Source organism: Meriones unguiculatus, chromosome 8 (assembly GCF_030254825.1).
Source record: "Meriones unguiculatus strain TT.TT164.6M chromosome 8, Bangor_MerUng_6.1, whole genome shotgun sequence".
Classification (NCBI taxonomy): Eukaryota; Metazoa; Chordata; class Mammalia; order Rodentia; family Muridae; genus Meriones; species Meriones unguiculatus.
Genome location: NC_083356.1, coordinates 26,276,582 through 26,299,230, shown reverse-complemented (window position 1 = coordinate 26,299,230; position 22,649 = coordinate 26,276,582). Strand labels below are relative to the sequence as shown.

The following is a 22,649-nucleotide window of genomic DNA, read 5'->3' as shown; positions in this document are numbered from 1 at the left end:
TGTTTATCTTTCTGGCTGATGTAAAGGTTCATCTGGAGTTTAGTCAGCATGATGTGAGAGATAAAACGTTTTATTTTCTCCACATTTGCCCAGCATTTCCCAACCCTATCAATGAACAACTTACCCTTTCTGCCCATGTCATGATCACTTCTCCAGGTCCTCTTCTCTCCCTGCCTTGCTGTCTTGAAGCCCAGTAAGTGAGCTTCCTTCATCCCTCTCCCCAAATTTTGCTCATCTTTATTTTTTCCAAAACGTTCTAAGCTATTCGTAGGGCGTATTTTTCTACGCATAAATTGGAATCTGTTTTGCCAGTTATAAAAATGCTGACTGAGGGTTTGATCAGATAACGCCGAGCCTCACTGAGCTGAGGAGAAGTTAACTGACACCTTCGCACAATGGTTGCCTGGGTCTGACACGGTTGTACTAGTCAGCACTTGCTGTGCTAATGGTGTGTAGCAAGACCCCCCCAGAGATTCACAGCAGCAAGCAACATGGCTGTCTGTGGGGCTGTGGAGCTGCAAGCCTGGCCATCAAGAGAAGCAAAGGCTGCTTCCAGGGTCCTTGTTTCTTCGGTGGACTGGCCAGGGCAGGCTCTGTGGTAACCAATAGAGCAAGAGAACTCTAGTAGGGAGTCCCTGAGGACCTCCCTCACACTGCCTCTGGCACCTTTCTTCAGCCAAAGGTGGACAAGTGGACAAGTTCCATACCAGGTAGAACAGGAAGCAACGGGATCACAGCCCTGGGATCTTCCAGATCTCTTGGTAGGGGACAGGGCAGCTAACACCGTTCGAGAGGAATAGAGATGGAGAATCATTATTCCATCTCCTGGTGCAAAGGGATCTTACTCATCCATTTCTTTCCTACTGTTCCTTAGACTTTCAGGTGATTGCAAGTGCTACCATGTGGCCTGGCTCCCTCCTCCTGGCCAGCACCTGCTTAGTGACACCACACTGGGGCAGACAAGAATAGGGCTCCTTCCCCTCCATCAGCATGGCTCTAAGGAACAGCAGGTGAACAGCTGAGGACAGACAAAGAACTCAGTGGTGACACTGGCACCAACCCAGCTTGTCCGTAATGCGAGCGTGTGTTCCTAGTGTGTCCCACGTGATTTCTGGGTACCTGATGATATCATGTCTCATTCCAAGCCTGCAATGTGCCACAGACAGAGAATCGATGAGATCTGTGAAGGCAGAATTGGGAAGCCTGCCCACAGGAATGGATGCATGAGGGTGTTTAAAGAGGGCATGTACATGCAGGGTCCATGTATGTACGTGTGTGCACACATAAATGCATGCTTGTATGCACATTTAGGGATATGGGATACAAGAAAGTTTACTGTGCCCATGTCTCTATAGGAAATAATGGGACAGAAGGAACCATCTTCTCCAGCATGGCTACAAATGTCAGCCCAGGAGCTGATGTCCGAGAACACAGAAATGACCTCAGCTCAAGCCAAGGCAGCATGTATCTCCATGTGGAGTTTCCCAGGTGAGAAGGACTCCATCTGGGTTCCTAAGATGCCCTTGGCACTGACGCCTAGACTGCGCAGACAGTTGGCCTGGGCCTGGCAGGCCTGGACCCTAAAACTTTCAGCTGGTAATAAACTTGACTTCCAAAGTACTCTTCCTTGTCCAGCAGCACAAGGAAGACACCCTCACCTAGCCCTCTCTCCCCTGCACACGGGCTCTGTGGGTCCTTGCTGAGGCAGCTGAGAAAGCTGTGCTCCAGTATGCCACAGTAGCAAGTCTGTCTAGGGAACTCTTAGTATGGGTGTGCCTAAACTCCCTGGTGTGGAGTGCCTGGGCATCCTATGCTGGGTGGCCCACAGTTGTAGAAAAGGTAAAGAGCTGCTTGATGGGACTCTTAGGGATTGTAGCTGCCTTCTAAACTGCCAGAGGACCCTCTTCAGTGCTGTAGTCCTCCATGCTGTGTATGGGATTCTACAGTGGCATATGTGCCTGTAAGTTGCCCTGGAGACTTTCCTGGTGGTGCAGTTTGCCTTTGGGTCACCCATACTTCTATAAGTAAGCCCCCAAAAAACCCATCCATTCACCAGGCTGGACTTGGACAGAATTCTTTCTTTGGCCTGCTGGTTCCTCCCTCTCTAGGAAAAGTCACATGACAGGGAACAGGGCAGGCTGCAGCTCTGCAGAGCTGCTGGTCCAGGGGACAGAGAAAAAGGCACCAACTACTAACAAAATGAACAAGGTTAACAGTAATTCAGAAGGTGCTGAGCCTGGAGCCTTAACAGCTCTGTCTAGTATGAGGGCGGGGATAATGACCCCATCTTTTTCTAGGAAACAAACAAACAAACAACCCCCCCCCCAAAAAAAAAGAAACAAGGTCAGAAGTAAGTCCTGAAGCTTGAGGTCTCATCACCACTGACAATCTAAAGTCTGTACTGCACAAACAATAGGAGAGCCCTGGGCCCCCCTTCGGTGGTGTTTCTGAGCACATCTGGTTGGTGATGGGGTTGGCACCTGACGTCCTCATAGGCTTCAAGGCAGCCTTGTCTCCAATTGATTCTTATCAAAACTATCTGGAACACGAAGATGCAGAGGTTTCCAGGACTGGCATAGCTCTGGTGGCCACAACTCCCGAACACCCCAGCCTCTGCCTCGGCTCAGGAAAAGCCAACGCTTTCCCTGTCTCTCTCCAACCACCCACTGGACTCACAGCAGGTCCCTGCTGCCTCTTTCCACCTGGATGTGGCGGAGTTCCTCCCCATAGCCCGGCAGTCTCACTCTCAGAGCACCTGCCTTCACGTTTCCATGGTAACCATTTACCCCACCCCCACCCCCACTCCGCAGGAGGACTCATGGAGTCCTCCTCTTTTCTGTAGCCCCAAGTTCTGGCCCAGAGCAGGTGTGTGCAGAATGCAGCGGGAACATTCATGGGAGGAAACTCTACTTTCCTCCACAGCACTGCAGTGCATAATCGCTCTGCCAGACTGGATCAGGCCAAGCTCAGGACTCCCATGAGATATAGGGTCAGATGATGGAAGGACTTTCTGTGGGGTCAGGAAGGAACACGGCATATATATAGAGTAGTGTGTGTGGTAGCCCTCTCCATGCTTATACACGCCATACAGAACTTGCACAGCAAATTCTTGAGACAGACACTACATTCTCCTTTCACTATTGAATAGCTGGAAAATGGAAAGAGTCAGTAACTTTCACCAGACCCTTGCTTAGAAACTCTACTTGGATGGGTCTCGCCTCCAAAGGGACACGTGATAGCCTTGGATGATTCCAGAAGGATAGGTCTATCGTGTCGTATTAAGGACACATGTTCTCTTTCCTTTGCAGGTGAGATTATAATTGGAAAACATGCTTGTGCCCAAATCTGCCTCTGAGGCCTTGTGATACAGGAGCAATGACACTTTGTGAGGCTGTGATGGTCCCACAGGGAGAGAGAGACTTGGAGAGGCTGTGGTGGTCACACCAGGGCTACATTTTCCTGCCCTGGAAAAAATGAGTCCAGGTGGAGCTGAGCTCGTATGAGTCGCAGCGTTGGCTATGGTAGAACTCAACTAATATTTATTTAAGAAATCCAAATGTTTGTGTTGCCTGCACTGCAAAGCACCACCAAATTATTCCTCAGTTTGACTGGACTTTGTACAAGCAGCCTGGACAAATTAGGACCAAAGATGACTTTACTGAAATAATCCAAGTAATTGCTTCAGTTCAGATTTAAAAAAAAAAAAAAAAAAAAAAAGCATAAAATCATGTTTGCCAGACCCCCAGAGTGTGCTCAGGACCAAATTAGGTTGTGTGAAATTGAAAATTCAGAGGAAAACAGAGGATAGGAGCACTCAGCCTGCTTATGGGAAAGCTAATTGCTTGAAACAGATGCCCACCGCAGCTAGGGCGATGTGTACCAGCCCAGCCCAACACAGCTGACAGCTCGAGCACTGGGGAATGCCAGAGAAGGTGCTGCCTGAGCGCACCAACATGCTCTCCCAAGCACAGGGCGCACAGAGGGAATCAAGGCATCCTTGGGGCCCCGGGCAAAAAGTGACACTGCTCATGCTGAGAAGACCAAAGAGAAACTTGGGGCCACCTATGATGTTTCTGCCATGTCCTAAGCCTTAAAGGGCCACAGGGCTTCAGAAACCAAACAGGAAGTCACTGCACAGGATTGGGAAGCCTTAAAGAGATCCAGTGAGAGGCTTGCAGAACCCAGAAGAGGATACCGGGGAGAAGTATAAGGGCCCAGGGAACACCTGTGCTAGAGCTCTGTGGACCAGAATGAAGACCAGGTGTTGCAAACTAGCCTCACCGGCACCCAAAACCAGCTTCAAAACACCTCAGCCCCTGCACTGGGCAGCATCTTCCTCCACTCCACCCTGTGGGCTGGAGATTACGGATGCCTAGAGAAGGCGACCTCATAAGGAGCCGTTCGTGCACAGTGTTCAACAGTCGATCAAAACATATCAGGCGTGAAATGACTTGGAAAGAAAAACAAGACAATGGGAACAGGCCTGCACAGAATCTAGATTTCGAAGTTTGCCGACACAGATTTTTAAAATCAGTTTCATTAACGCATTCAAGAAAATGCATGACTAAATTGAGAATTTTATCAGACAACCAGCAAGCGCATCTGCTGAGAAACGTAATAACCGAAGAGAAGGGCCGTGTGAGTACCAGGGACCCGGGCTAGGAGATCACAATCACTCACAAAGAAACTTTAATAGAACAATGACCTGATAACAGAAGACTACAGGATGTGTGTGTGTGTGTGTGTGTGTGTGTGTGTGTGTGTGTCAGTCAGAAAATAGGAACTTCAGGGGAGGCCCTCCTCCAGCAGGGCCACAGCATTAAGATGTTGGGAATAGGAGACCCTGAAGCAGATGGCCCAGCCTCACTGAAGAAGGTATATGGGCACTCCTAGGTGGAAAAGATCCCAGAAGCCACAAGGCTACGGTGCGGTAGTTTAGTGCCCAAGGAGTGGGTGATGAGACAGTCTTTGGGAGGGGTGTGCTGTGTTCTGCTCTTGTCGGGGAAGCCTGGTGACTCACTGGGAAAGGAGAAGTGAGGGGAAGGGTGAGTGGGGGTAACGGTGCCGAGAACTGGCAGGCTGCACACACATGTAGAACAGAAATACACGAGAATCTCGCAGCTCCCAGAATGGGAAGTGGCTTATATTAGACTAACCTTCTTGCCAAAAGCAATTATAAACTCCGGGGAAGGATTAAAACGACTGTTGGAAGGCACCGGAGAGTGACTAAAGCAGGCAGGAGCTGGAGGCAATGCCGCCCCAGAGATCAGGGACTTAATTTGGGCAGACGCTGCATTTGTCTGGCCTTTCTCCCAGGGGAATCCCCAGTCACAGCCACAGCAGGTGTGAACTAGGTGGCGGCAGGATGGTGAGGCTGTGGAGCTCTGTCCAGGACTACAGGAGGCTGGAGGTGACTAAAAACTCCTGCTGTGGAAGGGTCGCATGGCAGGCCTTGTATTATTGCACATGCATGCATGCTCACATGCACACACACATACTCTCTCTCTCTCTCTCTCTCACACACACACATACACACACACACACAGAACACCGAAGTCAAAGGGACAGAGCAGAGACTCTAGAAGCTGACACTGCAGAGAGACAGAGTGCAGGGTCCAAGTTTCACTACATCCTTCGACCTTAGAAAATACCGAGTATTCAGCAGAAGCCCAGAAAGCAGTTTAGGATTAAGAACTACACCCTAGGGCCGGGTATGGGGGCACATGCCTTTAATTCCAGCATTTGGGGAGCAGAGGCAGGTGGCTCTCTGAGTTCAAGGCCAGCCTGTTCTACACTTTGAGTTCCAGATGGCCAGGGCTACATAGAGAAACCCTGTTTCAAAACAAGAGAAAACAAACAAATAAATCAAATAAATAACAAGCAAACCCAAAACAAACAAGAAAAAAAAAAGCCAAACAAACGAAAACCACACCCTAAAACAGAGTCTACCTAACAGCCCACAGAAGTGCAGGATCAATAGACATTCCTGACCTTTTCTACATCACTGGGACAAAACGCCTGATGGAACAACTTGCCAGGAGAAGTTGGTTTTAGCTCATACTGTCAGAAGGTTCAGTCCTCTGGCCGACTGTCTTCTTCCTCTCTGCGGCCCACACCTGAGCTTCTGGGGAGGAGCACATGAGAGAGCCGAGCTGTTTGCTTCATGGTGACAGGAAAACAGAGAGCACAATGCCATCAGCTAGCTTCCGTTTCCTCCTTCACTCTGTCTGGGTTTCTTGCCACCCACCTTCCGGGCAGGTGTTTCCCTACCTCCTTTCATCTCTGGAAACCTGCTTGTAGACACAGCCTGGGACTGTGCTTTATGTATCTCCTACCCATGACTCAATCCAGTCTAGTTAGCAATCAAAAAGAATCCTTTAATCTCCTGTAGAGCAAGACTTGGTACCCTCAGGAGAAGATGGCAGAAACCAAAGACCCTATAATTCAGTACTCATGTGGGTGCCAGAGGAAATCTGCCACTCCCAAATCAGAAGAAGAAATCAAAGGTAGAAACAAAGCTAGGGCGTAGGTGTTGGATAGGTGAAAATCACTTTAATGTGTATTGACAATGGTGTTGGGAGTCAAGAGGGAAATAAATGCATGAGTGTAAGCAGTGAAGAGGTAGGAAGCCTAGGGCAACCAGGAGTGTCTGGAAACGAGTGGGAAAGCCAAACTCAGAAAGGCTGCTAGACTTTAAAATAAACAGCGGTGTTGGGCAGATGGGGTCAGGCATGGTCAAGGTGGTTTGGCTGAGGACTGGAGTACAAGGTCAAGTATAAATGTGAATCAAGCCTGAGGGTTGTCAATAACTCATGGGGCAACAGGGGGCCACCTATCATACATACACACACACACACACAACTGAACAAGGCAAAGCAAAGGAAATAGATAAAACATCTTTAATAAATAGTAGCAGAAATATGCCAACTTTTTAATCCGAGAAATTCAATAAAATGGGGCCTGATGACCCAAGCTGTAGCTTGGAAACCCACATGATGGAAAAAGATCACCAACTCCCTAAGGCTGTCCTTTGACTTCCACACATGTGTGACTTCACACACATACACATATACACATTAATATACACATTATATTCACACACACATATGCACATCAATAATAGACAAAATAGAATAATACTAAGAGAAATTCAGTAAAAGGAAGGATAGCAGGAAAACAGAGGGCACAGGAATAAAGCCGCTAAGCCTCATGGTTAAAAGGCAGAAAGATGAGTGTTTCCCACAGAAGGCAAAGACAAAAGTCACAGCTGATTTGCCCCCAAGAACAATGAAGCCAGGAGACAAAGACGAGCCATCTTTAAATCTCAGCCTAGGCATGGGTACCCAGACACAATGCCTTTAAAATTGAGGGTCAAATAAAAATGTTTTCATAAACATGAGAACAGATAATCCACTATCTGTACTCCCACACTGGAAGGAAAGATAAAATTCTTTCCACCAAAGGAGAAATGAGAGACGCTTCTCGGAGAGCTAAACAGTGGGCAAGCGGTGACTTTCCCCTTAAATTCTTGAAAAGCCAGTTGACAAATAGAAAGAAAAAAAAAGTAGTGCAGAATGGAAAGGCATCCTTTGCAACTCTGAGGGACAGAGAGGCTGCAGGCATTGACAGCCCGGAGCTATTTGTATGGCAAAATGAGATACACTCAACTTCTGGCCAGACACCAAATAACGACTTTACAGAGGGCTTAAGGCTTGGCCTGACTCGGTCCCTGGCTCAGACTCTCGTGTGCAGGAAGGCATAAAGGGCAGAGGCGGGTGTAGAGAATGCTATCGGCAACATCCAGCCTGGAGGGAGGCTATGAGTCGGAGGCGCCAGGCTTCCCTGCAGATAATGGCCGTGAGAGGAGAGAAATGAGAGGAGAATGTACAGGGTGGAGGAAACTGAAAAGACATGTTAGATTTTCAAAAATCATACAGGACTAAGCAGTAATGTCCAGGAATTCACATTTAAATGATAAAACCAGGCTTTTAGATACTGGGAGTCGGGCTGACGTTTGCATGAGGGTGAAGCAGTGTGTGTGTGGGGGGGGGGGATGTGCAGGGCTCACTCCTAAGTAGGCAAGCTTTCTCTCTTGAATTCGTGTTTGCTGGAGGAAGAAAAAAAGAAATGTGTTAACCACGCATTTGTTTTACGTGATTTTCTGTATGCATTTTATTCTGCAATATAATATTTTTAAAAATAACCCCACATTTTAAAGCATGAATAGAAATTCAGGATGGGTTGTCTTGGTTTCTTTTCCTGTTGCCATAATTATTTTCTTTCTTGAGGGGGAGAAGTTTATTTCTGCCCACAGTTCAAGGCACAGTCCGTCATGGCAGGAAAGTCAAGGCGGAAGCCTGAAGCAGCTGCCCACCTCACATCCACAATCATGAGTGCATTTCTACACTTAGGAAGTCCAGGATCCCAGCCATGGAACAGTGCCGCCGACAGTGGGAGAATCTTCCTACCTCAGATAAAAAAAAAAAAAAAAAAAAAAAACAGGATAATCCCTTTAAGGCATGCCCAGAAGCCTGGCTCCCAGGTCTACGGCACCAATTACCACAGAGTCTCTGACACAAACGGAATAAAAGGGTATGACTGGACATGATGAGGAAATTGACAGGGCTAGAGAAAAGATTGGCCTTAGTGACCACAGCTTGACCCCTCAGACTCCCGCAGGCAAGGTGGTCACAGCAAGGCTTCAAAACTCAAGGTCTGAAGGGGCCAAAGGGCCTCACCTTGACCTGGAGCACTGCTTCACTTTCTCTAGACTCATGATGCCTCCTTGACTCACCAGACTTCAGAGAAGATTGTGGAAGGGTCCTCTGTATCCATGTGGATCATAGCAAAACTCAACGATGTCTGTAGAAAAACCAAAAACCCCCAGTATCCCATAAATGAAAGTCACTTTATTCCAACCGAAACTCACACATGAAAAACAAACCAAACAAGCAAGCAAACAAATAAACAAACAAAAACCTGACCAAGGTGAGTGAGCAGAAAAGCTCAGAGAGCAGGAGCACAGCACTGGCACAGATGTTAGCAGCAGCGTGTTCATGCTGAGGCAGAGAACTGAAGGCTGATCAGGCAGAGCAATGACACAGATGTGCGAGGTCCTGAACTGATTCCCAAGCTGGAAACCACCACGTCCATGAAGGCGGGAAAGAGGGGAGCAAACCACAAACACATATAGTAGCAGGATAGATAGAAGCCAAAATGGAAAATACCATTAACTAGAGTGTTACTGATAATTGAAATATATTTTTATTTTATTTAGTATGTTTGAGCATATGTGTGTGAGTGCATGTATGTGCATATGTATGTGTGGATATGTGTGTGTGTGTGTGCACGTGCAATGGTATATGTGGGGTGGTCAAGGAACAACTCTCCAATGTGAATTTTCTCCTTCCGCTATGGAACAGGTTCTCGACCTGTGAGTCGTGGCCTCGTTGAGGGGTTGAATAATTTACAAGGATTACCTAAGACCATCGAAAAACACAGATATTTACATTACGATTCATACCAGTAGCAAAATTACAGTTATGAAGCAGCAATGAAAATGATTTTACAGTTGGCGGTCGCTGCAACATGAGGAACTGTACTAAAGGATCTCAGCATTACAGAGGCTGAGAACCACTGCACTCTGGATTCCAGGGGTCAAGCTTAGGTCATCAGGTTGGCCATGCTTTTACCCACTGAGCCATCTCAACATCTCTATTACTTTTAATTTAAACCTTACCCACATCTCAAAGAAAATACGTCTGAACTCAGGGTACAGGCCCTGGTACAGGCCCTGGTGTAAGCTGTAGAAAAACCAAAAACCCCCAGTATCCCATAAATACGTCTGAACTCAGGGTACAGGCCCTGGTACAGGCCCTGGTGTAAGCTGTAGAAAAACCAAAAAGCATGTGGAATAGACAGAACACAGAGGCCAGTGTTCCAGGCTCACACTCCTCCAAGAAGAGAGGCCACTGCGGCATCAGTATCAGACAAAGCAGCTTCCAGAGCAAAGAATGGCACCAGGTACTTAAAGATGATGTTTTTAAGGGACACATTTCCTCATGTTGTAGTGATCCCCAACCATAAAATTAATTTTTGTTGCTGCTCCGTAACTGTAATTTTGCTACTGTTATTAATCATAACATCTGAGATGCAGGATATCTGATATGCAGCCCCTGTGAAAGGGTCATTTGACCCCCAAAGGGGTTTTGACCCACAGGTTGAGAACCGCTGGTACAAACAGTGAGGACCACTCGCCTCAGAATGGTCTTGGGCGTTCATGAAGGGGTTTCAAGCTATGCTCTGCCCAGTGGCCTTCTGCCTGAAGCTAGTATCTCTCTCCTCAGCAGGACCTTTTAGTCTCCCCCAACATGGACCTTACAACCTCCAGGTCTGTGAGAGCATTCCTCAAGCATTACCCAGTCTCAGGTATTTTGCTCGAGCTGCACTGATGGACAGAGATGTGATACATAGTGTGTTCAGTAACTGCGATGAACTTAAATCAGAAATCGATAGCAATATGATCCTCCCCAGAAAGGCCCTAAGTGTTTTAAATACAAACAACATATTGGTAAATAACTCACACACCAAAGAAGAAATCCAGAGAGAAATTTAAAGGTGTCCTTAAAAGAATGCGAAAGAAGGTGGGCGTGTCTCATGTGTGAGGCAACACTGAATGGAAGGTGGAGAAACTGAGAGAGTACAACCTAGGCAAGAAAGAAAGGTGTCAAGTTATAACCCTCTGCTCTTCTTTAAGGGAGTAGCTGAATGGGAGAGAATCAAGGTGAAATCAAACAGAGATGAAGAAACAAAGGAAAGGAATCGGAGGGCAGGAAAACAGCAAAGAGATCAATGAAGCCACAGCTGATGGTTTTGAGACCATTTCAGCCCATAACCAGATCAATCAGGAGGAAAGCAGCAGTGGACTGTAAATATCAGAGGCCAGAAAGATGACGTCAGTACTGGGTATCCTGACACTGAGGAGACATCCAGGAAATATTGCGAATTCGATTCCAATAACTTTGACAGGAAAAAAAAAACACAGATCACTTAACTATACAAACAACCAAAGTCTCCCAAGGAAATGGCCTTTTACTGGTTGAAAGAAGCCAGTTTTGCCCTATGGCTCTTCCCACAAAGGACTCCCTCATTCTGGATGAAGCAGGGAGAGATGGTCCCAAAGACTTCCCAAAGACTGCAGCAGCTTAACCAAATACCCAGATGGGGAAAATAAATGTTCCCTCCCTCACACCACCTGAAATCGATTTAAAACCCATGGGACTCCAGTTCCAGATTTTAATCCTAAATGGGAAAAGTTAAACAGTGAAGCCTCTAGAAGATAGTTGACCACTTTCTTTATGATCTCGAAGGTGTCACTAGGGAGGAAGGAACTCATACATTGTGTTCTATTAAAATCTACCCTTCATGTTTATCGAAAGGCTTATATTTTCAAGAAAAACTTCTGTTAATGGAGAAACCAGTCAACCCATCTTTTAAAGGATGGCAAATGGCTTGGTGGGAGCAACCATGAACCAGATAGTCAACAGGGTGCTGGGTGCATTAGTTATCAGAAACACACAGATTAAGGTTACAGAACAGTGTTACATCTGGAATGACTAATTAGTGTTTGAATACTTGTGCGATTAATGATTGATGTGGAGGATCCCGCCCATTGTAGATGGCGCCGCCGTGGGCAGGTGGTCCTGGATGGTGTATAAGAAAGCACTGAGCAAGTCGTGAGGACCAAGCATCCTTCCATGGCCTCTGCATCAGTTCCTGCCTGCAGGATCCTTCTCCTTCCCTGTTTGAGTTCCTGCCCCCCTTCTCTCAGCAACAGAATGTGGCCTGAAAGTTGTAAGCTGTTTGTGGTCAGGGTGTTTTACGACAGCAATAGAAATATTAGCTATTTTACCTCCAGCAACCCCGCCCAGGGGATGAAAGAGAGGACTGAAATCGCTGAGGATAGGTCTAATTGTCTTCTCCCAGGTTAGGATTCGGCAGACGAAGGTCCCGGATTTGAATTCTGGACTCTCTGGAGCATGTGGGATTTCAGGACTTGGTCCTTCCAGCTGACACATGTGCACCTGGCAGGAATGTCACGTCTTTAATTGATGTTTATTAAGAGATAAAAGTTTATGGCTGCTGTATTTGTAATAGCCAGAAAATTAGAACCAATTATACTGCCTGTCAGCAAGGCCACAGGTAGACATAAAATTCATGTGTTCATATGGTATACTATATAACTACAAAAAAAAAAAAAAAGCAGCTACTTCTGTAGTAGTTAAAGAAGAAAGGAATCACAAGAGAGCATGCATCATGCCCTAAGCAAACAGAGCTGAGCACTGATGTTCAAGGCTAGGAGATGGGTCCAAACAGCAGGAGGTATGGAGGCCTCAGGACCAGCTGTCATTCAATTCCTATCCTCCTTGGTTTTGGCAGGAAGTTCACTGTGATGTCTTATCACCTGTTTGTTCACCTCTGAGCTGAACATCTTTTAGACTGTTTATTCTGTTTTTTAAAAAAATTGAATATTATATGAGCTAGCCAACAGTGAGATCTGAACAATGCAACATGGATACCTCACAAAGAGTTCTGAGTTCAAATCCAGGTCCCACAGCCACCTGGCCCTAACCCAGGAGAAAACATTTCACCTTCCTCGACTACAATGGCCGCATCTTACAGCCACAGGACAGTGTTGCTTGAGGGTGAACAAACAACAGAATCGATGCACCTAAGCCAACATGTGGTCTACAACAAGCAGTCTAAGAAAGAGGAAATTAAAAGCCAGCAGTGAGGCTAGGTATCGGATGAGTGTGAAGGCTCTAGATCCAGCGGCCTAGGGTGGAATCTAAGCCCCATGCCTGAAGCTGCCCGACCTTGGAAGTTACTCAACATTCTGTTCTCTGCTTCTTCGTCTATGAAATGCACCTAATGATGTGAGAATTCCCCTAGTTAAGACTTAGAAAGCACACAGAACGTGCCATGTCTGTGTTGATAATTACTCTAATTAGAGCTTGGGGAAGGAAATCCTGTAGGTGGCAAGCCGTGGGAAGGCTGAGATAAGAGGGTCCTCAGGTGGCCTCAGGAAGATGAGAGTTGAGACATCTTCATTCAGGTGAACTGGGGCTTCCTCCTTTGTTTCCCTTCCACTATGTCTAAATAAGATTCTCTGCCAAGCAAAGCAGAGGGTTGGCAGCCTACCTGTGAGCTACCTTCTTCTGTTTCCTGAGAAGGAACCTCCTGCATAAGAGGCCAAGTCCCCTTCCAGGTTCTGGGTGGATCTGAAGTGGGGCGGGGCCAGATTGATTCAGTCTAAGATGGGAGGAGCCAGGTTGGTTCAACCTAAGAGGAACCACAACGTCTGATATAGGAGGGGCCACGTTGCTGCTGTCTGAGATGGGAGGGGCCAGGTTGCTGTCTGAGATGGGAGGGGCCAGGTTGCAGCTGTCTGAGATGGGAGGGACCAAGTTGCTGTTGCACTGCTCCCCAAGCCCCTGAAAAAATACTCTGCACTCACTCTCCCATCTTTGCCAGGTTCCGTTCCCCAAGAATCCAGTGCCTAGCTTAGATGTGATGCTTCATGAGCAGATACTGTATCCACGTTCTAGGTTGGTATCCAGCTTCAAGGACTCCCAGGAGCACAGATGAAAAGGGAAATCTTAGGCATTTAACTGAGAGAACATGTGTCTTTACGCTGACATGACCATCACCAACTTCCCCCACACTCCCCTTCCATCCAGTTTCTGAACAGTAAGCAGAGAGCTAATGGGCCTGCACGGCTTTTAAATCCCACATTCTAATTATAGTTCAAAGAACCTCAAGCAGATTCAGTCATTTTTCTCTTACCATGTTTCCTGATCTTCATGAAGAACTAATTAAAACCTTTTTTTTTCTTCTGTTGTTGCTTGTCTGACAGTTTTGTCAATTTGCAGTCTGACACTCAGAGCTAATTGGAAGAGAAGGCCATCAGCAGGTCCTTCTGACTAGGATGCTAGGGCCCAGGAGGGCAGGGGAACATGCCCCTGAGAATCGTGGCACATCAGAGATAAGCCAGCTCTTGATATAGGCTTAGTAAAGTCACTAGGTTTGAGAGAGCCACACTGATGTGGCTCTGCCTGGAAAAGCTAAGGTCACCATGTAGCAGGAACATGACCAAGTACATTAGAGGCATGGTGAATGTCTCCCAAGGCTCAGTGCTGCTTCACATGGGACACTGAGGCATTCAGATCAGAGATCAGGAATGACAAATGCATACATCCCTAACTTCTCCTAGCAGCCCTACAAAATCTGAGGGCTGTTGTCATCTCCCAGATTAAAAAAAAGAGAGAGAGAGAGGTCCAGGGATTAATGAATCTCCCTGCCATGAGGAGGAAACAGGGTTTGACTTTATGCCAAACTGAAAGATGCCCTTCTCTCACATTGCAAAGCTGAGCAGATTCAGGACCAGGAAATAGCATGGGCATACGCCTGTATCATAGAACTCCAGCTTGGCTCTTTCTGACCCAGGACACTCCTCTTCTATGTATGTGTAGGTGATATAGATACCAGGTATATGGACAGACTGCTAGATAAATAGATATATAGGTAGATACATAGAGGTAAATGGCATAAACAAGTATGTGATAGATGGATAGATATAAGCCAATGATAGATAATAGATACTTAGATGATAGATAATTAGATAGATGATAGAAAGGAACAAGTAGATGATGGATAGATATAAAACAATGATAAATAAATGATTAGATAGATAAAACATAAGTATATTATAAACATACAGGTTGTAGATAGATATGACAGATATTAAAAGTGAAAGATGGTAGAAGTGGCCTTGATGACAGTGCCCTGGAGGAGCCTCTGCTCTCTCGGCTAGTTTGGAATCACTATGGGTAAAGGAAAGGAAGTGGAGAAGGCAAACGGGGGAGGGCAGCTTTCAGCGCCTTAAAATAAAAAGGTGGGGGAGAGGAAAGAGACTGGAGGCCTTAAGAGGAACACAGCAGCGGCTGTGGGGCCCAGTGGACTCTGCTCCCCACAGCTACAGGTCAGAGCACATACATCTTCAGAGTCACGGTCTTGTCTCCTCTGAGAACATTCTCTTGCCTACCGCAGGCTATGTACTGTGTCTCAAAGAGACAGTATCTCAGTGGGTTATCTCTGTTCACTGTGTGTGTGTGTGTGTGTGGTGCAGTGGCTTGAACACATCCGTATTTGGTGAAAACATACTACTTTATGGAGGATCTAAGATATTAACTAAATCTTCTTCCAGGTAGTGATCCACACAACACAAGCTGCCCCACACATTTTTAGCCAGGCTGTTGGCCTCTGTCCTCATCTTGATGCCATGGATCTCATGGAAACCATGGTAGTGAGGCAGAGATGAAGGCAGGAAACGTGTCTTGTGGGAGGTGGCTAAGTCCTTGCAAGTACACAAGGGGGTGCGAGCAGAGTTGGGAAACAGATCCTGACATTATTGTTAACCGTCTGGTCCATTCATGTCCCTGAGACTCTCTGAGTAGAAGCAACTGTGGTATCCATCTTGTAGGATGACCAGAGAGTGTTATGAAAACCTCGGCCTCCAGGGTATCTGCCTATGACAGGTCTTGTGTACGCAACCAGCCTCTTCCCTGCACCCCAGCCCCTCCCTTCCAGACTCCGCCCTGCTACTCGGAATAGAACCCAACAGATTATTTAAGGCTTGTGATTTAATGGGTGATAAAATAGCAATTGAGCATGCAGGTGGATGTAGCCCACACCATGCCATAAATTGTATGTTGAGCACCTTCTCTGTGCTCCCAAGGTAATCTTGACTGAAAGTTGAATTCAGAACCACAGACAACATCACGTGCCGAGCAGGCTCGGCTGAAGGTCCTAGGCCTAAAAAACTAGTGCTTTGCATTATTCCACCCTTGGGACTACTCAACACAATTCCTGCACCATGACATTTCTCCACTCCCCTGAATTATAACTTTCTGTTGCAAATATCACGCATGTGTGGATAGGTCAGTCTATGAAATGAATATGAACACCTGCGGCCCAGAGAATGGCTCAGTCAGTAAACCGCTTGACGTATAAGTGTGAGGACCTGAGTTCAATTCTTAACATCTGTGTAAGCCAGGTGTGCTGGTACATATTTATGATCCCAGAACAGGGAGACAGAGGAAGGTGGATCTCCAGGCCTTGCTGGCATCGAACCCCCAAATCCCAATGAGAGCCCCTGCCTCATAAAAAGGTAGATGGCTACTTAGGAATAACAGTTTCGGTTGACCTCTGGCTTCCACACGCATGGGCAGCCACATATATTACACACATATGTTCACATAAACATATACCCAAAGACAGAAATACATGTGATCATCTTCTGCACATACGTGTTGTGTATCTGCTTGTATGCATATGTACATGTATGTGCACAGGCCCACAAAATGTGAGCCCATGTTCTTGTTACTACCCTCCTGGTTATCACATGGCCCGAGGAAATGTTCTGCTTGCTTCTGCCTCCTCTCCCTCTGGTACCAACTATAACGCTAATCTGGGAGTTCCCTCCTTTACCACAGTGCTTGTCAGCAACTTCCTGTGGCCAGGCATGATGGTTATTTCTCATGCCTCATTAGATTCAACCTGTTGCCAGTATTTGGCAAGATAGACCCACCTGGCCCCAAGGACACCTTGCACTCTTGGTTCTCCCTCATTTCATCATTACTCTGCAGGTCCCTGAGAACCAGGCCAATCTTTTCTCTTAACTCACTTCCTACATAGGATAAGTTGTCTGGGCACATTTTTTCTCCGAAATTTCATATTCATGTATCCAAGTATTGAACCCAAACTACATTCAGAGGTCTAAAAGAGGCAATGAGCCCATCAACCTAGCCCAATCCCTTGCTTTCCCAGACACCTGTTCCCCCCACCTCATCTCCATCCATAAGGAAGAGATCTTCTCGATAGCTTCTTGTGTCAGAAGCCTTGGAGATGCTCTGGCTCCTTCCTCCACACCACACCAACTACATCCAATTCAACAACAGAAAAGCTTTCAGAATAAACTAAGGTGCCTCTCACCAACTACTGCCAGTCCCTTGGGTCCATCTGCTGCTATCTCATACTGTCATATTCCTCTCTGCTCTTCCATATCGCCTCTTCACTATCCATATCAATCTCCAACTCTATCTCTACAGCCTCCTGTCTCCTTATAACCTGTCTTCCCTTTCTCTGTGTGTCTCTGACCCCTTCTCTGTGTTCCTGCCTCTGTCTCTTTTTTTTTTCTGTCTTCTTTCTCCTTCTCTCTCTGGTCCCCCTTCTTCTTCTCTGTCTCTGTCTGTGTCTCCATTCTTTTTCTCTGTCTATCTCACCATCTCCCTCTGTTTTGTCAAAACCCTCTCACTTTCTCCATCTGCCTCTCTTCACCCCTCTTTCTTCTTTCCTCTCTTATCTCCATTTTTCTTCCTCCCCTTTCTCTCTTTCCCTCCCTCCTTCTCTTCTCCTTTATCTCCATATTCAGCTTTAGGCCAGTGTTGTCAAAGTGGCCAATGCCTCTTCTCTGCTCAGACTTCGCACTGTCCTCCCCCGCTCTAAAAGTGTAGAACTTCCTGGAAAGCCTTAGGACTTTCCCCCACAATCTCTCAGCATCACATCCCCTCCTGATGACATGTGCCCAGCCAGGGCTTTTTTCTCCCTTTCTGTCCTCTGTTGGCAGAGATAACTCTTTCCCCAGTGCCCTCCAGCCCCCTCAGCCTTCAGCTCTCAGTTCAAGGGTCATCTCAGCAGGTACCTCTCTTGCCCACCTTCTGCAATGTTTTTTTTTATTTGACTCATGTCCCCCAATCTTGTTTCCTGTTCTAAAATGTCCATATTGTATGAACAGAGTTCAGAAGGGATAAGAGAATGATGGCACAGGCCATGCCCCATTACTGCTTTGTTCTGGAAGTCAGTGCAGTGATGCCAGTCTGTCTTCTTGCCTCTGGTATACCCTGCTCTCCATAACTGCTGGTTCGCCTGGAAGATTGCTAAGGAGTGGAGTGACAGCTGCCAGAGTGGGAGGGTCCTGTTTGGGGACCTTTTCAAGATCATGTTCTCCTAGTCCAGCCTGGACTCTATGAAGTTCAAGGACTCTGAGCCATGGGCTGGCATTTCAGTGGGAGAGGTCAACCAGTTGTCTCTGAGGGCAGGTTTGGGGTAGGAATGAAGAGGCTCTGATCTAACCTGTCACAGCCCTCCGACTGGGACCTCCACTAAGGTTAAAGTCTTTGAAAAGAAAGAGGTGAAGGAACATTTCTCTATTTGTTTTCCAGGGTAGATAGATCACAGAGGGATGAGAGGCAGCACACCTCTACGGGACTCCTGGGATCACAATGATGTCAGCAAGAAGCCCGGGACCCCAGCTTCTGACTTCCCCTCCGTGTTCATGCCTGATGGGTGACTTTCCTTGAAGTGACTTCTCAGAATGCCCCCCTCCAAAGGAAGATGGGCCTCCTGCTGTCTATAAGAGTCAGACAGCTCTAATTCAATCAGCAACTCATGGGTGATTTGATGGGCTACCAGTCCGAAAGTGTGCACATAACAGAGGCACATGGACGCCTACGCATTCTTTCTAAGTGGCTGTATATAATGAATAAAAGAATAAACTGACACATCATAACTCAGGCCCCAGAATGCAATCAGATACTTGAGGGAAGTGTGGTCACGTCTGAAATGGATGATCAGGGGGACAGATTTGTGGCGGCAGCACGTAGCTGCCTGCTCAGAGTCATCCCCCAGGCGCTTCACCAAGCCCCACCATCAGAGACACATACACTTCGTCACCATTAATTGTACTCAGGATATTTATGAGCTCGGTTGGCTGTTAGCAAGTTGGCCCTGCCGCAATTAATATTTACATGTGCAGCACCCAGTGCTGATAATGGACAGCTAACAGGCTTGGTTAATTGGTTCGCCACCCCCACCCGCTCACTGTATCTTTCCTGACCAGGGGAGGCGTCTTTCCCAGGGAATCTTATAATGGGCTTTTCATGTGTTGGTGACTTTAATTACTTTTTATTGCTATGCAAATCTCTCTTTCTCTAATCTTCCAGCTAAAAGCAGGGACCACAGAACTAGCCAGGGTGGAAACCAAGTGACAAGAATTACCCTGCAGCTCTGGCTGCACAGGCTGCTGGCCATCGTGCTGAGGTAAATCAGGGAAGAGGCCACCAGGCACAAGCCAGGTTAAGAGAGGCTCCATCCCTGGGGTAGTGTTCAGAGATAACCCCACAAGAGAAGGGGTTCCCTGAGGGGGGGCAAAGGCAGCCAGGGCATTGTGTCTTGGGAGCCTGGCACACAAATAAGAGCACCAACCCACATTCCCTGTTAGTGGTATATAGGAACCAAGCTTGGAGAAGGTGGACAGCAAGGTAGAGCTGAGCAAGGCCAATGAGGCTGCTTGCACTGTGTTGCCAGAGCCATCACACACCCTGGCTGTCCTGCCATTGTAGAGAATCAGATCCTGCTCACCATGAGGGGACTTCAGGAGGGAGGGCCTGGCATCCTGGTAGTCTAAGAGCATCCCAGAACTTCCGGGACAGAACAGGATGGAGGAAGGGAGGACATCCTCTGACTTCTGCCCCTGTTCCTCCTAAATAGGGCTGGACCTGTAATGCCTTAGCAGTCTGGAGCGGTGTGTGCACTGCAGGCCCTGTGCAGGGACAACCTGACATGGATGAGGCCTGTAGAAATTTAATGAGGTAGTCAAGGTAGGGGGGAGTCTCTTCCTCCAGCCAATCATCCTTTGGGTCCCATCTCATTACACCAGAGCCATCATAGATGTAATCTCACATACGCTCACGCACTAGAGTTCATGAACCAGAGAGTGGCCAGCCCAGGAGGGCAGTTGCTTCTCCCTGGCTCCTTTGGCTTCAGGCCTAGGTAGAACCAAGGATACTTCTATGGAGGATGATGAAATAGAGACATAGGGGACACTTGGCTGGCCTGGCTTTCCAACACCCAGAGTGAGCCTACCCGTGTCTCACTCTGAGGTTATAGATGTGCAAGCCGCCTCTCTCCCTGCTACCCACTGCTCTTATCTCCAAAATGTTAGGACTCTTCAAGGAGGCTATGCTGGGGGAACAATTTGTAGGCTACAAAAATACTTTGCAGTGACCAGTCGCAGGACTATTTTAACGTATATAAAGAAAATGTAGCAAAAGGAAAATGCAGCAGCCAGGCAGAGTGGAAGCCACCGGGTAATGAAGGCAGGAGAATTGCCAGCTTGTGGACAACCCGGGCTTCATACAGAGATCCCATGTCAAAATAAACAAGAAAAAAAAAGGTGGTGGGGTTAATGAGAGAGCTCAGTTGCTAAGGACACTTGCTACAAAGACTGAAGACCTGACTTTCATCTTTGGTGGAAGGAGGAAAGCAACTCTCACAAGCTGTCTCTGACCTCTGTACACACACACACACACACACACACACACACACACACACACACTAAAACAAGTAAATCTAACTTTCTCAACAGAAAGAAAGGAAATAGGGGAACAGCAATCATGCCAAACTTACGATTTCACAATTATTGTGTAGTGGCTTTAAAACAGTTAATGAAAGAAAAAAAAAAAACATTAAGTTTAGTTAAAAACAGCCTGCTAGTGATAGCACAACTCTGAGTGGGCAAGATTAATTGAATGTTGGGAAAGTCAAGGGGAAATCTGGTCCCAAGATCATGCGTGGTTGCAGGCCTGTACCTTGGTGAGTAGCCACTTCCTCGGGAGCATCTCATTAGCAAGTGCAGGCAGATGAAGAGATAACTGTGGAGTCCAGATGCCGAAGCCAGGGAGCTCAGGGTCACCCCAAATTCACACCGAGAGAAAGCTACATTAAAAAAGGCGCCCACTTATGTTCAGAGACACACATGCTCTTCCAGTCCATAAATCAATTAATTCCTGCAACTGAGTAAACTGTGAGGAAACATTCAATAACCCCCCTAAATGTTCCATCCGGGCCCCTCAACGGCTCATTAGACTATACGAGGTGTGGGTAATTGCCCGAGAAGCGCGATTCCCCATCTCATTTCCTTGCCTCAGTCTTCAGCTGCCTCTGAGGCGAAGCAGAAAAAAAAAAATCAGCACAGGACTACACAGAGAACCTACATGTGTGCACGTGTGTACATGGGTGCAGACACGTGTATGGGTGATGTCTCTCTGGGATCAGCGCCTTGCTCGTGCTTACAGAGGGAAGCAGCTGTCACACAGAACATGCTGGCTTCAGGGCCTTGACTCTGCTCCACTCTCCTCTACGTGGGTAGGGAGAAGATCCACTGTCACAGAAGCTTGGGCTCTGGGGGACAGAGGATGGCTTCTGCAGGAAGGAAGGCACCTACCTAGCCTTGGGGCTCTGGGGGAAAGCGATTCAGGTCACAGGGCCTTGTGGCTGCTCACAGAGCAAGATCTAGGGGAAAGGGGAAGCACTTGTTTCCCATCTCTTCCATAAGGGATGTCTTCACCTTGAGCTTCAAAGAGGAGAATCAGGGCCCACTGTGATGTTTGTTTGGCCACACGTGTTCACCATCCATGACCAGAACTTCAGAACACAACTTCTGTGGGAGAATCTGTGAGATTAGTCAAGGTAGGGCCATACTAGGTTAGGGTGTCCTTGACACAATGGCTAGTGTCCTTCTTTATAGAAGAAATACAGAGACACAGGTGAGAAATCTCTGTGGAGGTAGGGCAAAGACTGCCAAGGTGGCAGGGAGTGCCAGTATTGCCTCTCTTGATGCCTTCAGGAGGAGCCAGCTGCCCACACCTGGGCTGTAGCCTTAAGGTCTCCAGCACTGCCAACCATCAAAGCTACAACCTGCCAGTTTGTATGGCCCCAGCAGACGATAGAGGAGAGGAGAAAGGGAGGTGGGCTCAGGGTTCTCCTGCTACTATTTCAGCTGAGGATTTCAGCATCTTTAGGGTTAAGGGACAGCTGGGATTCAGGGGAGACACTCTGGCCACTGAAGGCTTCCCTGCCCTACAGCAGCACACACCTGTCAGTGACAGGGCCAAGATAAAGGAGAGAAAGATTGAAGAGTGGAAGGAAGTGCTGGGCCCCTTACAGCAGGCTGTAGTTAGTTAGGGCAGGTACATATGGTCAGAATCCCAATCCAGCAGGAGCCTTGACCCTGAAGGACCAGGGGCCCAGAGTGCAGCCCAGAAGTTATGGACAGGGATCCATGAGGAGACAGTAGATCTGAGGGAGGATGGACGAGGCTCAGAGGCACCAGGTGTGTGTGAAACTGAGACCTGCTCAGCGAGGGGAGAGACAACTCCAGACTAGAAAAGCATGAGTTATGAGGCAGGAACACCAAAGAAGGCAGCTACCACTCTCCCTGTGGAGAGGCAGCCTGCTTTTTACCAGGCTTTTTGGAATGCCTAACGACTAACCACATTGCTGGTATATCTCATTAAGATAGCTCTCTCTTCAACGTGATCACTGCCCCATTTCCTTCATCACGGTGTAAGTGAGGGTCACTGGCAAGCTCCTGCTTTCCTGCTTCACTCACCCAGGGCCAGAAGGGGGTAGGGATGGTACCTACAGCATGTCCCAGGGGTTGCTGAAGCAAGATGCCAACAATGTAGACAGGGTCAGAGGCAGGGATGAGCCAGAGAAAGAGGAAATCAGTGTTGTGTATCTGAGAGGGA

General features: G+C 47.4%; 1 long non-coding RNA gene across 1 annotated transcript in view; it reads right to left on the bottom strand.

Moving 5' to 3' along the window:
• Positions 1 to 7,177: 7,177 nt before the first annotated feature.
• The window catches only part of LOC132656003 (uncharacterized), a 38,345-nt gene continuing 22,873 nt past the window's right edge, over positions 7,178 to 22,649 (bottom strand). The window contains exons 2-4 of the long non-coding RNA XR_009593960.1: positions 11,912 to 12,083; positions 8,795 to 8,862; positions 7,178 to 8,464 (exon numbers count right to left, since the gene is read on the bottom strand). This is a non-coding gene — a long non-coding RNA (uncharacterized LOC132656003). The remainder of the gene's footprint in view (positions 8,465 to 8,794; positions 8,863 to 11,911; positions 12,084 to 22,649) is intronic.